The sequence below is a fragment of the Carica papaya genome, chromosome 5 (assembly GCF_054855325.1).
Source record: "Carica papaya isolate Zhongbai chromosome 5, ASM5485532v1, whole genome shotgun sequence".
Lineage (NCBI taxonomy): Eukaryota > Viridiplantae > Streptophyta > Magnoliopsida > Brassicales > Caricaceae > Carica > Carica papaya.
The window spans coordinates 7,743,094-7,759,060 of record NC_142313.1 but is presented as its reverse complement, the minus strand read 5'-3'; the positions used below and the strand labels follow the sequence as shown (position 1 = coordinate 7,759,060).

At 33.8% G+C, this 15,967-nt stretch overlaps 1 long non-coding RNA gene across 1 annotated transcript; it reads right to left on the bottom strand.

The window, feature by feature from the left end:
- Nucleotides 1–7,489: 7,489 nt before the first annotated feature.
- On the bottom strand, nucleotides 7,490–9,049 carry LOC148253721 (uncharacterized). The gene is made up of 2 exons (XR_015819308.1): nucleotides 7,933–9,049; nucleotides 7,490–7,683 (listed from the first exon to the last, which is right to left on the bottom strand). It is a non-coding gene; the product is annotated as an uncharacterized LOC148253721 (long non-coding RNA).
- Between the last annotated feature and the right edge of the window lie 6,918 nt (nucleotides 9,050–15,967).

Here is a 15,967-nt window from a genome sequence, read left to right as displayed (position 1 = left end):
CGTTACAGGGCCACCCAGTCCCTCCACAGCATAATCCAATTCCTCTTCTACGGGACTCAGTTCTACCCATAATGAACCCAGACTATATTGAAAGGTACAAAATACTAAACTCATCTACCTTTGCAGGGGCATTATGTCTTTTGAAAATACCGAATATTGGTTGTCTGAGACAGAGAATGCATTCACGACTCTTGCGGTGGTTCTCGAACAAAAAGTTGTACTTGCTACCTACATGCTTGTGAGAGAGGTAGGTTGCTAGTGACAGTTCAAGTAGGTCACCCTGCCCGTTTTAGTCCTTTGGGAACAGTTATTGATGGTCTTCAATACAGAGTACCTCATAGAGCAACTCCGACATTTGAAGGAAATGAAATTTGCACACCTAGTTCAGGGTGATATAACTATGTCCGAGTATACCCAAAGGTTTCTAGAGTTGGGCCAATATTCCCTTGAGAGCATGATGGATGAAGGCAATAAGGCAAAAAAGTTCTAGTGGGGCTTCTGTTCTAAGATCAGATAATAACTGTACATATTTGAGCTCAGTACCTATTTAGTCATTCTAGTTAAGACACAATAAGTGAAGAGGAACCTTTGCATCTTTCCTTTAGCAGTGGGAAATCCTACACCTTCGGTTTTACATCGCAAACCAACACCTACTACACTGGTTCAACAGAACAAGAGGCCTAAGCCGGTGACTCAAGGTCCTCTTCAGGCTCCGATAACAGGACACGGTAGGATTTGTCAGCAATGTGGCAAGGATCATGATGATAGATCCTCCCATCGTCTCAATAATACATGTCGCATATGTGGGAGCGTCCAACACTATACGAGAGAGTGCCCGCGAAATCAGAACTAAACCATACATCTTATTTAGTGTAGAGCTTACAACCTCACTCAATATGATGCTGAAGCAAACTCAGACGTGATACAAGGTATGTACACTATTTATAATCACTTTGTACATATTTTAATTGATACCGGTACTTCACATTCATTTATCTCACATGCTTTTCAACCAAACTTGAATGTATTACCTGGAAGACTTGATTCTATGTTGTTTATGTATATTATTGGGAGTATGACACTACTAGGGGAGATTATATACAAAGCTTGTATCATAGACATAGTAGATAGAAAAATGAGTGTGGACCTAATAGAGATCGACACAGAGGACTTTAGTGCAATTTTAGGAATGAACTGGTTAGCGGTGTATCACGCCACCGTAGATTATTTCCACAAAAAACTTGTATTCAACTCTCCTAATGAAGAGTCATTTACAAGTTAATAAAAAGTTCAGATATTATTCCCTCATAGAAATTTCATTATTACATAGTGTTTTAACTTGATTGTCATTTCTATATTAGACAAACTTAAGAAAACAATTTGCATTCAAGAGATATCGGTAGTCCGATACTTCGCGAATGTGTTTTTTGATAAACTATCCAGACTACCAGTGGATAAAGAAGTTGAGTTCATCGTAGATCTTTACCCTGACACTCAGTCTATCTCGGTTGCCCCTTACCGCATGAGTCATATTGAGATGGAAGAGTTGAGAAAATATATTAATGAATTACAGGATAGTGGGTTCATCCGACATAGTGTATCTCCTTAAGGTGCTGAAGTCACATTTGTAAGGACAAAGGATAGGACGTTAAGATTCTATTTTGACTACAGGATATTGAACAAGATCACGATCAAGAACAAGTACCCCCTCCCTAAGATTGATGACATTTTTTACCAATTGCAAGACCAGGTCTTCTTCAATATAGAAATTCCTAAGACAACCTTCAAAATCAGGTACTGACACTACGAGTTCTAGGTCATGTCATTTAAACTAACAAATGCACGAACCATTTTTATTGACTTATTGAATAGGTTTTCAGAAAATTTCTAAATCAGTTCATCATTGTGTTTATCTATGATATCCTGATTTATTCAAAAAGCTGAGAGAAACACGCTCACTACCTGACTCAAGTTTTGCAGGTTCTTATGAAGAAAAAGTTGTATACAAAATTGAGTAAGTGTGAGTTATGACTCGAGCATACTACCTTTGTAGGGTACATCATATCAAGGGATGAGTACCAGTGAAGCCCAAAAAAGTTGAGCAAGTGCTTAGTTGGGAGAAATTGACTTCGGTTAAGAATATTTTTAACTTTCTAGGAATGACAGGTTATTACCGCAAGTTTGTGAAAGAATTTTCTAGCCTAACTACTCCTTTGACTCGACTTACAAAGAAAAACGTTAAGTTTGAATAGAATAAAAACTGTGAAAGGAGCTTTACAGAACTAAAGAAGCGATTAACTACTGCACCTGTGTTGGCTTTACCGAGTAAGACATATGGATATACAGTTTATAGTGATGTCTCCTACCTGGGGTTTGGTTGTGTTATGATATAGTATGAAAAGATTATAACCTACGGGTCCAGGTAGTTGAAGAGTTATGAGAAAAACTACTCCACCCACGACTTAGAACTTGCCGCTATTATCCACACTTTGAAGACCTGACACCATTACCTCTATAGGAAGACTTTTGATATTTATAATGACTATAAGAGCTTAAAGCACAAATTAACTTAAAAAGATCTCAACATGCATCAGAGGTGTTGGATAGAGCTCTTTAAGGACTACCATTTCAATATTTTGTATCACTCGAGCAAGGACAATGTGGTAACCGACAGCTCAGCAGAAAAAATGCAGGTATATTAGCTCACCTAATAGTTTTTGAATGTCGGGTAATAGAGGTCACACAACAGATACAACTTCAGGACTTGAAGAGAGTTACATGCTTGGCTCACAAAACTGTTCAACCCGAATTGATCCAAAAAATAAAAGAAGCTCAATCCACCAATTCCACCCAAGGAGCTCTCAAGAAGGATGCAAAATAGAGAGTAAATCCAGAATTTTGAGTCTCTACCGATAGGTTACTTAAATTTTAAGATAAGGTGTGTGTTTCAGATGACAGTGAACTAAAGAAGGACATCATGACAGAGACTCACAGCTTAAAGTTCGTCATACATCCTGAAAGTACTAAAATGTATTAAAGTATGCAACCTCAGTTTTGGTATAGCAGGATGAAAAGAGAGGTAACTGACTTTGTTTCCAAGTGTCTAGTATGTCTACAGGTTAAGGCAGAGTATTAACGATCAAGCGGGTTACTTCAGCCATTACTGATCCTAAAGTGGAAGTAAGAACATATTATAATGGATTTCGTGATAGAGTTACCTAAAGCACATTCAAGATGTGATGTTATTTAGATAATTATCGATCGGTTCACTAAGTTTTCTCACTTCTTGACTATCAAGATGACCGACCTCTTGGACAAACTAACAAAAATGTATATCCAGAAGATAGTTAGGTTATATGAAGTTCTAGTGACAATGGTATCCAACAGAGACCTCAAGTTCACTTTTTGGTTTTGGTCTAGTTTTCACTAAGCCCTAGGAACGAAATTGTCCATTAGTACCGTCTTCTACCCTCAAACCGATGGACAATCAGAGAGGACGATTCGCATACTGGAGGATATGTTACGAGCTTGTGTTTTAAACTTTGGAGGCCATTGAGATGATCACCTACCTTTGATAGAGTTCGCTTATAATAACAGTTACTAGACAAGTATCGGTATGAGTTTGTACGAGGCATCGTTTAGCTGCCTCTATAGGTCGCCGATCTGTTGGGAAGAGGTGAGTGATAGAAAATTATTCAGCCCAGATCTTACGAAGGAGACTATAACCAAGATAGTTAAGATCAGGAAGAACATCTAGACAGCCCAGAACAGACAGAAAAGTTATGCAAATACCAAGATGAGGAATTTAGAATTTAAAAAAGGTGATCAAGTGTTTATTAAAGTCACCCCTTTCAAGGAGATCAGTAGGCATGACATGAGGAGGAAATTAAATTAACAGTTTATTGGGCCATTTGATATCTTAGACCGGATTGGTACAACCGCCTATAGACTGACACTACCTCCATAGCTATTCAGGGCTCATAATGTGTTCCACATATACATGCTACGTAAGTACAACCCGAACCCCTCACACAACCTATTCCATGAGCCCCTTTCACTACAGGAGGGTTTATTCTATGAGAAGGTACCGGTAGACATTATAGACCGGAAGAGTAGAGTACTCAGCAACTAAAAAATTATCTTCGTCAAGGTCTTATAGCAGAACCATACGCAGGAAGAGGCCTCTTGGGAACTAAAATCAAGCTTCAGGGCCCAGTACACCCAGCTATTCGATTGAACGAGAGATTGACCAATTTGAGGGACCAAATTTTCTTAAGAAGAAGAGAGTTGTAATACCCGAGCTCGAAAAATGACCTAAGATAATTTTTTCTTATTAAATTATTTTATTAAAATAATTATTTAATTTATTATATTTTTATTTTATTGAATATTTGAGAAAAAAATGAATTAAGGACGAGATTGAAAATAATTTTAGAAAAAAAATATGAAAATTTGAGTTCATATGGTATTTTTGAAAGAAAAATTAGAAATAGGTGGTCAAAGTGTAAAAAAATAAAATTTGGCCACGTGGGACGGTTTAATTAGTAGCCCCGACGAATCAGAGTACGTTGCATGTCAAAACACGCTGACGCCGGTGCCACTCAGAAAGCCACGCAAGCGATCCGTGTGCCCAGCAATCCGATGGCCCAGGATTGATCCCGCTCGTGTGAATGACTCAGATTTATTTCCTCCTTAGGCACAATTAGATAGACGAGATCAATTGCGATAAACGGTCTAGATCGACGCGGCATAGGTATAAATATCTCGCGTCACATGGGAACTCAAACCTTAGCCGCTAGCCCCCACTAGAGAAGAAGAACTAGGTGTAAGGGAAGAAGGCCGATCACCGACCGGCATCGCACCGGAGCCACTACTGACTGCCAAAAAAAGGTAAAAAAATTTCCCTACCCGTTCTGAATTGGATTTTAAGCATTCCTGTGGTCAAATCGGAGTAAGAGGGACAACAGGTGAGCTAGAAACTATAGACAAAATTCGACAGAGCCGCCGCAACCAAAACCCAAAAATTCCTCTAATAAGTCTCTTCTTACTTTCCGTTTCACGCGCTTTTTTTATCATTGTGTTCACCATTATTTTTTATACAAGTTAGCCGAAGAAGGTGTCTCAGCCGAGAAGGAAGACTGGTGGAGCTGTCGCACCCGGTGACTCCCCTACTGATAGTTTCAGTTTTTTTGTAATTTTTCGACCAACCGATGCCCTCTAACGTATTTTTCTATAGGGATGCGTGTAAAATCGGCTAAAATTGGCTAAAACCAACCAAATCGAGATAAACTGCCGCCGTGGGTGGCGGAGCTGGTGCCGAAACATGGCGCTGCCGCCGTGTCAGAACACCAAAATTTGCCAGAAAGAGTTTTGGACACAGATTTTAGACTTTTTGAGTATTTTTAGGCACGTGACGAGCGTTTTGGATTTTGCAAAAAAAATTCAAGAAACCTAATACTTGTTAAGAAGCGTGTTAGACAGCGCGACGTCTCAAAACACCAATCTGGGTAAGGATCTCTCACCATATTCTCCGTTATGGTAAATTGGGGCTTAACAAAGATATAATTTTGTATTTTTGTAAAAATTTAGGAATCCTAACAATAATTACAAGTCATTAGTGGAGCTGGAACTGGTTAGTTAACAATTGTTCTGATTTCCTACTTGCTTGTTATGATATTGTGTTTATTTTTGTTACGGTAAATATAATTTTGAAATTATTTTCGTGTACTATCCTACTTACTTGTTATCATATTGTACATGTTCTTAATTTATAGTTTCTATAGTTTTATTGATTTATCTGGTTTATTCGATTATTTGTTACTCGATCTCTTGTTATGGTAAGCTATATCGTCTGTATAAATATCATTTGATTGATCTGTAAATATAATATGAGATATATGTATGCGTTTGTTGGTTGTTTTATTGATGAGAATATTTATGTGAAAGACTTACTGGGTACCTAAGAAAAGGGCAGACGGCCCCGGTACATAGGGAACCCTACCGTGAACGTTACCTCAGTCGAACGAGGCTGAGAAATCCCTTATCGAAAAGATTTGGGAGATATAGTTCACCCTCATATCAGACGAGCTATCAAAGCGATTGAATGTTTGACGCCCATTATCGGACAAGATATGAGGACGACCGGTTAATTGTTAAAATTAGATATTGCGTTTACGAATAAGGAGACATCCTTATGGACCCCCAAGAATACCAGTAAGCGAGTAAGAAAAGAAAATTATCGTTTTTTATTCTCTTATGTGTGAAAATGAAAAGTGTTATGAATATGGGTCCCCATATGTTTTTTTTTTTTTGAAAAATTCTTTACTGTAAGTATCAAACAAACGTTTTTAAGTTAAATATATTTAATTGAATCAAAGGCTCCATTAATTATTTTTCGTATTTTTACCAATATTCAGTTTTTCGTATCTGTGATTAGTGTGATATTCTTATTAAGTTACTGTAACTCACTCTTTTATTAAGTATTTTATATCAAGAAGACCAAAATTCAGATCCTTATCAATAATAAGGTTGTGAGTAATTCACCACCCGGACTCTTTTTAAGTACTAGTGAAGGTTGTCCTATGATACTTATTTATTTACTATTTTTTATTTTTTTTATTCTTTTAATTATCATTTGTCTTTTAGAATGGTTATTCTTATAACTTTATTTGACATTCTAAATTATTGTGTAAAAAATGTAAACCCTAATTTTATTATCCGCTTTTCTATTTAAATTATAAATTCATTTTCTTTATGGTTCCGATCCTTTACAATGCACATATAAATAACAAACCCAAATACGTTAACTCTAGGCAGATTTGACTTTTTTTTTTGTACATAGTGATAGATTTATAAGTTATTTAACTTAGATTCAACTATGTTATTTTGTTATGTTATATAAATATATTTATATTAATAAAAAATTTAAAACATATTCATAAGTATAGTAATGGTGTATTTTGATATAAATATAATTATATTTATTAATATGATATATAACTATTTATACAAAATTTAATTGGTATTTAATTAAGGTCAAATCCAAATTTGTCTTTTTTTTTTTACTAATTCAAAACCGAACTCTTACTTTAATAAAAAAAAAAATTATATTAAGTTAAATTTGAGCTAATATGAGTAATCCACCTTAATTCAAATAACTTAAATTTTTTTTATGTCAAGTTTGAGAAAGTATTTATTCCAAACTCAGCGTATTAACATCCAATATAGTTTGAGTTTCACATGTCTTAGATGTGAATTTTTATGTAAATTTTTTTTTTTTTTTAAAAAAAATGTAATGCTTATTCTTGGACATGGACATGATTAATGCAAACACAGCAAGCAGTCACCATTAATTTCAAATTTGCCGAACACAAAGGCAGGGTCAAAAACGGGAGACCGAACCGTGTTGCCGGCAGGCTGGAGCAATTTGTTTTGTTCAAATAAAGTTCTAATCGTGATTAATTTGTATTAAATTAATTTAGAACAAACAAAACACCCAATTTGACTTTTTTCACTAATTAAAAAGAAAATACTTTTACATACATAAAAACAAATTTATTTTTCAAAATGAAGTAAGGGCTCTTTCTCAACGCGACGTGTAGATGGGTGGTTGTCCAAATCAACACCTCTCCCTATTCGGAAGACCCCATATTATTAACGGTCCTTCAAAAACTCCAAGCCCATCTGTAAGACGTTTAATGTCAGCTTAGTTAGGGTTCTCACAAGGGGGAAAGACATGCAGAAAATCTTTGAATAATTTCTACTTGCTTTATGATAATTGTTCTTCCTACAATTAGTCTGTGCTCATTTTTGGGCAATCCGGATTCTTAAATATATACAATTTAAATCTGAACCTCGACATGCTCTGGGAAAAACATGTCCCGACTTTCGAAACCCTAAAAACCAATACAAATAAAGAATAATTTCTCATACATAGGCCCCCTTTTGATCATGGCTTCCAACCGACTTGTTCTCAACTAAGAAGACACCGAAGGCCAACACAATTAGCAATTCCAAGAACCCTAGATGATGGGGTCCTGCAAAAGAGACCCTGCAGTTATCCAAAACCTGGCAAAATACACCATTACAGATTTACGGGAAAAGAGGCGTAACCCTAGATAAGAGTGTGTGCACATATATTTTTAAAACAGAAATCAACATATTCATCTACAAGTGATAAATAGACATTAATACGCCAGCATTCTATAGATAAAGATTTACTCGAGTAACTAATGTGGAGCTCCCTTCAATCCAAGAAAGGAAAAGAGAAGGCAAGCACATCTCTCGAATCATGCAAACCCTTAAGCTGCACGCTCCTCCAAAGTAAATTCAATCTGCGCAACTCAGAGGTATCCATGAGCCATCAGATGTACTACAACCTCCCTCCTTCCAAGTATTGGATCAAAGGGAGCTCCCGTCTTCAGCCGTCTGAATTATTATTATTTTTTTTTTAAAAAAAAAGGTATAGAAATTAAGGGAGCTCCCTTCACTCCAAACAAGAAAAAGACAAGGCAAGCACATCTCCTGAGTCATGCAAAACCCTTGAGCCGTGCCCAACCATCCTGCACAACACAAAGGTATCCATGAATCAGCAGATGGGTTCATCCTTGTTTTTTTTTTTTTTCCTTGCTTTGGATCAAAAGGAGCTCCACTTCATCATTTCCTTTTCCCCACTACGTACCGATACATATACCAGAAATACATATATATGCATGTGCGGTGTAACGCCATTAAATTTAAGGTTCCCTTCAAAGGGAAAAGACTGAAGCTGTGACTGCGAAGAGTAAAGTGAGGTCATAATGTGGTTTATATAGAAGGGTGCAAGAAAAGTGTAAACCCTAGGAGAGCTATATTTACCCTTGTCATATATTTGAAAATAATATAGATTTGATTTTTTTTTTCTGAACACCATTAACGGGGAACAGTGAAAGCAAATCTGTGAAGAAAGATTTTCTATCATCAAACGAGACAAGATTAGCAGAGAAAGAGGCGATGGTATTCTGACAAAAGTGGAAATCAGGGGCTGGTTTTTGGAAACAGAAACCGACAATGGCGGGCACAAGCACTTTCCTTTATTTCACTTTTTTATATATAAGAAAAGCGAATTCCTTAGATGAAGGAAAAACTAAAGAAATTAATGATATCGGATTTTCTTTTATTCTTTTGAAGTTGGCGGATTTTGAATAAAGAAGATGGTCAACCGAAACGGTCAGATTTTTCTTTTTAAGAAAATTATTAAGTTTTCAAAATCGTAGTTTAATATATATAATTATTTTCATGATTTTCTATTAATGATGGTGATCTTTTTAAATTTAGTAAATCAAAATATTCTAACTAGTTAGCCTAAATAAAAGTTTTTTTTTTTTTTTTTCCTTCAATTAATTTAAAATTAATTAACATAACATATTATAAGTCATGCATAAATAAATATACATTTGTATGCACATACACTGTTATCAATTTTATTTAAATTAATTAAGTATATATTTAATTTAAAAATAGAGACTCAAATATTTTATCCACAACATCTAATTTGACAATTTGATTTTATTTGCAAAATTATTTATTTATTTTTTCATTTAGAGATTATTTTTATTTTAATATGATTAATGCATATGTATTATTATAAATTTATCAGAAAAAATATAAAATTAAGAATTTTTTAAAATAATTAGTATGCCCACTGAACCAAGTGAAGAAAAAAATTAACAGAATAAATCTTAGTTTAGACTCGTCTTTGTCTCTTAAGTTGAATTGATTAGGTTTTGCGTTCATAACTTGGTATAAACTTAAAAAAAATTAGATTGAACTAATTTATAAAATTGAATGAAATTATGATCAAAATCTTTATAAATTTGATTTTACCTAATTTAAAATGTTTGAATGTATATATTTGTTCTAGTCTTAATGCATAAGTGGCCCATATGAACACCCATATTCAGGCCCAATCCACAATGCCAACCGCCTATCTTTTTTAACTCTTTGTTTAGTTTTATATTAAAAAATGCAGTGAACCATCAACAATCTTAGATATAATACAAGAAAATAACACTAGCTATTACTGTTTTTACCATTTCCTCAATAAATTTACATTACAAAAATTAAATAAGTAAGCATCATGAACTAATATTTAATTCTACACTTGTAGCCATGGAAAGGAGAGCGCCCAAAAACCAATATAAAATACTGCCTCTGCAAACAAAAAAAAAGGCATCAATTAGCTAGATACAAAATTACTTGATATATGTACATATATATACATACATGTACATATATATACACACACATATACGGACTCACGCATGCATAAATACAAACATACACGAGCGAGTATTATATATATATATATATATATATATGTGTGTGTGTGGACGTAGATGGTAGATGGTAGATATATAAAAGAAAGCCATAGAGCTCCCTTCACTCCAATACCAAAAAGATCAAAGGAACCATGTCTCCTGGCTCATGCAAACCCTTAGCCTGCGCACCGCCAACATCGCTTATCCTGCGCAGCCATGGATATTCATGAACTAGCAGCCATGGTCTCCCCCATCACCTCCTTTCAAGACTGGAGTTCAGAGAGCTCCATTGGGCCCCGCTCTATATATGTGTATGTATATACAAATACTGCACAGTCAAAAAGATTAAAATTATAAAAACGTATAAGAAAAAGCAAACATAAAATAATTTTGTATCAATCAACATCTTCGTATGCAATATGATAATTTAAACGTACGTCTGGGTTGTGACTTGTGGTCCTCTCTAGGGTTCCTTATATAGGCGAAGCGAGGGAGTTGAAGATGTAATCTGGGCCGTTAATTTGGAAAATCTTAAGATGTGATTTTTCAGTATCCACATTTTATTTCAGACGATGCACGCAGCAGCAAGATTACTGGCGATGTCAATCTTTTTTTTTTTTTTTTTTTTCTCTTTTCCCTCTTTTTTTTATTTTTATTTTTTCTCATGATTCTTCGCATTTATATATATATATATATATATATCCATTTTTCTTATTATTGCTCAAGATCTCTGTGCTTTATTTGGGTGTACTCGGCTTTTATTCCACTGGGTCAAATTCAATTTAATTTAATGCAAATGTATGTATACATAGGAATATCATATTTTGTGGAACCTCCTTTACTTTTGGGTGACCATACAATTCAATTCAATAATAATAATTTACGTCAAATACAGAGATTATGGCAATAATATACAGTGATGCCATGTAGCAGCTGGTTGGTGCGTTTCTTTTTTGACCAAGAATATCTGACGTGCATGGGGAAGTGGTGTGTTGCCCGATTGATGGAAAAAGATAACTATTTATAAAAAGATTACAAACAAGAGTATTCAATAAACTTAAAACTTTTAATTTGTTTAATTAAAGTTTAACCCTTGCTTTCGTCCTTTTTTTTTTTTTTCTTTAAAAAATTAATTAATTACTCTGTAAAGTACCATTAATACGTATTGGAAGTAGGGACTTCCGTCAGCTTACAATTTATTTAAGATTCGTGATCCAATTAAAGTACAAAATGGTGGATTGAATAAATTATTTATAATTATTAATTTTTGTCCTTCAATATCAAAAGTATGTCTTATGTCAAAAGCCACTAATACAAAAATCCTATCACGCACAACATTAATGCCCAAGACCGAATTATAAAACAAGCATAATTGGTTGCAACGACAGTGCAAATTATAAAGATTTTATCTATTTCCAATTATATAAACCTCACATTAGATAACATCTCATATATATATATATATATATATAATACCAATATTTGTAAGTGACAGAGTTACATCTCTGTGAACCATTGGTAATGTTAGAGATGATTCATTAATAGGGTTTTGCAACTTAAAATTGCTTCTTATGAAATAGGCTAACGATGAATTATAAAATTTTTAAAGAGATTACTTTTGTGAAAAATTAATTTTTAAAATAAAATTTATGCGTTGGATCAATTTTAAAAATAAATAATTTTATTAAAATATTTATTTATATATCAACTTATGTGATTTGATTAATTATCTTCACGTATTTAAAAAATATCACATAAAGTGACTAATATAAGTTGAGAAGTGATCTAATAGAACACCACCCAAAACACATAGAAAAATATATTTTTAACATTATTTATGATTGGTCGTATGTTTTCTTTATATTACAATATGAATCACACTAATTTTCAAGTCCTAATATTTTTTTAACATTACAAGTTTTAGGAAAAAATATATTTTAAAATTATTAATCAAAACAGTGTGATGTTAGAAAAATAGTGTTCAGAAAAATAAATTTTTTAAAGTTGACTATCATTTAAATATTATAATGTCCGTGTTTTAGAACAAAAATAATATATTTTAAGGTCAAACTATATTTTATAGTTGAACACGAGTAATAAGTGAGCTTAACATTCTGATAGAGGATGTGTAATGTTCAGAGACAACATGAGTAATAGATGAACTTAACATTTTGATAAAAATATTATAATGTTTGGACAAACACGAGAAATAAGTGAACTTGACACCTTAATAAACAGATTATAGTGTTCAACAGAACACAAGTGGTTGATGAGTTAAAAACCATGATTAACTAGGTTGATGCAATACTTTTGAGAAAATAGTGAAATCTCAATTGGTTATCTTGAGAAATAAGAGGTAGGCATAAGTATTGTGGTCGAACATCTATTAAAGAGTTTGTACCCTATTCCTTTTCTTCTTAATTTTTGTCACTAAGAATCACGTTTCTACTCACATCACACATACACACCAAAGCAATAATCACGAGTATAACACTCGGGTCTGAAAATTTAGCCTAAGATAATTTAATATTAACGAAATAACAATGGAGATCAACCAACAACGACTAATATTCTCTTGAGAGTATGATGGACGAATATAGAAAGGTAAAGAAGTTTGATTGTGGCATCCGTCATGAGATCAAACAACAACTATATGTATTCGAGCTCAGCACCTACTCAACAATTTTGACTAAGGCACAACTAATAGAGAGGAACCTTTGCATATTTCCTTCAGCAGTGGACAATTCCAGACCCTCGGTTCCACACCGCAGGCCAACACCTATTACACCGATTAAGCAGAACAAGAGACCTAGATCTGCGACTCAAGCTCATTTTTTTGTCCCGGCAACAGGACGCGATAGGATTTGCCAACACTGTGGCAATGATTATGGAGACCGACTCTATTATCGCCTCAACAATACCTGCCGCATATGTGGAAGTGCCAAGTACTACGCGAGAGAGTGCTCGCAAAATCAGAATCAGGTCAGGTCTCCGATCCAGGGGAGAGCCTACACCCTCACTCAATAGGATGTTGAAACTAATTCGAACATGATATAGGGTAGTACACTATCTGTAATCACATTGCACATATTTTAATTGATACTTGTGCTTCACATTTTTTTGTTTCACATACTTTTATAAAAAATTTGAATGTGTTACCTAAAAATCTAAATTCTATGCTGTTTGTGTCTACTCCTAATAATGGAATACTATTAGAAAATGTTATATACAAACTTTGTATCGTAAAAATAGCAGATAAGAAAATGAGTGCATACCTGACACCACTAGATATGGAGGATTTTGATGTAATTTTGGGGATAAATTGATTAGTAACGCATCATACCACCGTAGATTTTTTTCATAAGAAACTTGTACTCAATCTTTCTTACGAAGAGTCCTTCACAAATTAATAAAAGTTTTAGATATTATTCATGCATGGTAACTATATTATTTATGTGATGTTTTAACTCAATTGTTATTTTCTACATTAGGCAAGCTTAAAAAAGAAATTTGCATTTAAGAAATTGATGTGGTCTAAAAATTCCTGAACAAATTTCTTGATGAACTTCTCGGACTGCTGGTGGATAATGAAGTTGAATTTACTATAAATTTTCAGCCGGACACCTATCCTATTTCAATTACCTCTTATTGTATGAGTCGTGTTGAGATAGAAGAACTGAGCAAATAAATCAAGAAATTATAGGATAACAATTTCATCCGACACAACATATATCCTTGGGGTGTTGGAGGTTCACAAGAAAATAGGTTGAGTTCCTAAGGTTGTGTATTGACTACAAGGAGTTTAATATGGTCACAATCAAAAACAAGTATCGCATTCACAGGATCGATGATCTTTTCGATCAGTTACATTGTGCTCGATTTTCTTCAAGATTGACTTACATTCAGATTATCATCAGGTAAAAATTAGGGCAGAAGATATCCTCAAGACAAACTTCAGAACTGGCTACGGGCACTATGAGTTTCTAGTCATGCCATTTAGGTTAACCAATACACCAGTTATTTTTATAGACTTGATGAACAGAGTTTGTAGACAGTTTTTAGATCAGTTCGTCATAGTGTTTATTGATGATATCCTGATTTATTCAAAGAGTAGAGAGGAACATGCTCAGCATCTGACTCAAGTTTTACAGATTCTTAGGAAAAAGAAACTATATGCAAAACTAAGTAAGTGTGAGTTTTGACTTGAGCAGACTACCTTTCTAGGGAACATAATATCAAAAGAGGGAGTGTCAGTGAATCCTGAAAAGACTGAGGCAGTAATGAGTTGGGAGAAAACTTTAGTTAAGGAGGTTCATAACTTTTTGGGGATGACAGGTTATTACCGCAGGTTTGTGGAAGGGTTTTCAAGTCTACTCACCCCTTTGACTCGGTTTACAAAGAAGAACATCAAGTTTGAGTGAAATGATTACTGTGAAAGGAGTTTTACAGAATTTAAAAAAGATTAATTATCGTGCCAGTTTTAGTTCTGCCGAGTGGAATAGGTGGATATACAGTGTATAGTGACGCTTCCTACTTAGGGTTAGACTGTGTTATGATATAGCATGGAAATGTCATAGTCTATGAGCCCAGACAGTTAAAAAATTATGAAAAAAATTACCCCAACTACAACTTGAAACTTGCCGCTATTATCCATGCATTGAAGACCTAGTGTCACTACTTGTATGGAGAGACTTTTGAGATTTATACAGATCATAAGAGATTGAAGCATATATATACCCAGAAGAATCTCAACATGCGTCAGAGACATTGGATAGAACTCTTCAAGGACTACGATTGTAAGATATTGTATCACCCATGTAAAGGCAATGTCGTAGCTAACGCACTCAGTAAGAAAAGTACATGTATGTTGGCTCATATAATGATTTATGAATGCAGGGTAATAAGGGCTACGCAACATATACAACTTCAGGATTTGAAAAGGGCCACATTTTTTGCCAATCTAGTTGTTTAACCCGAACTGATTCAGAAAATAAAGGAAGCCCAATTGGTTGATTCCACTCTACCAGCTTTAAGAAAGATAAAGAAGAGGGCATAAATCCAGAATTCGAATCTCTACTGATAGGTTGCTTAGGTTCCAGAATTCTGACTCGTCGTCGCTGCTAATAGGGCTGTCTCACGTGATCAAATTTTTTCTTTTTATGATTTTACCCCATGTTTTGAATTTTTCTTTCAAAAGCACCTCCTTTATTCACAGTTTTCTCATTTTTCTTAAATTATTTTAATTTTCATCCCTAAATCTATTTTTCTCAAAAATTTCACAGAATTTAAATGTTAAATTATTTTAATATATTATTTTATTAATTGTAAAATTATTCCGGACCAAATTTCTAAGCCCGAGTTTTACAAATATTCTACCGATTATTTAACTAAAAATCATAACAAAATTAGAATTGCCGAATAACAAATATACTAGTAATTATCTAATTAACTAAAAGTTCAATTGAAGTTAAATTAAGATAATTTAAAATTATACATTAGTTAAGATTATCTATTGAATATTATATAAAATGTCTAATTAAAAAACCTATCAAAATTAAAATCCTATAATTAGAAACCAAAATAAATTACAATTTTATTAACTATTCTACAACGATTGAGAGTTTGTACTTAAAAATTTTACTGAAGTAAAACTACTTTATTAAAGATTG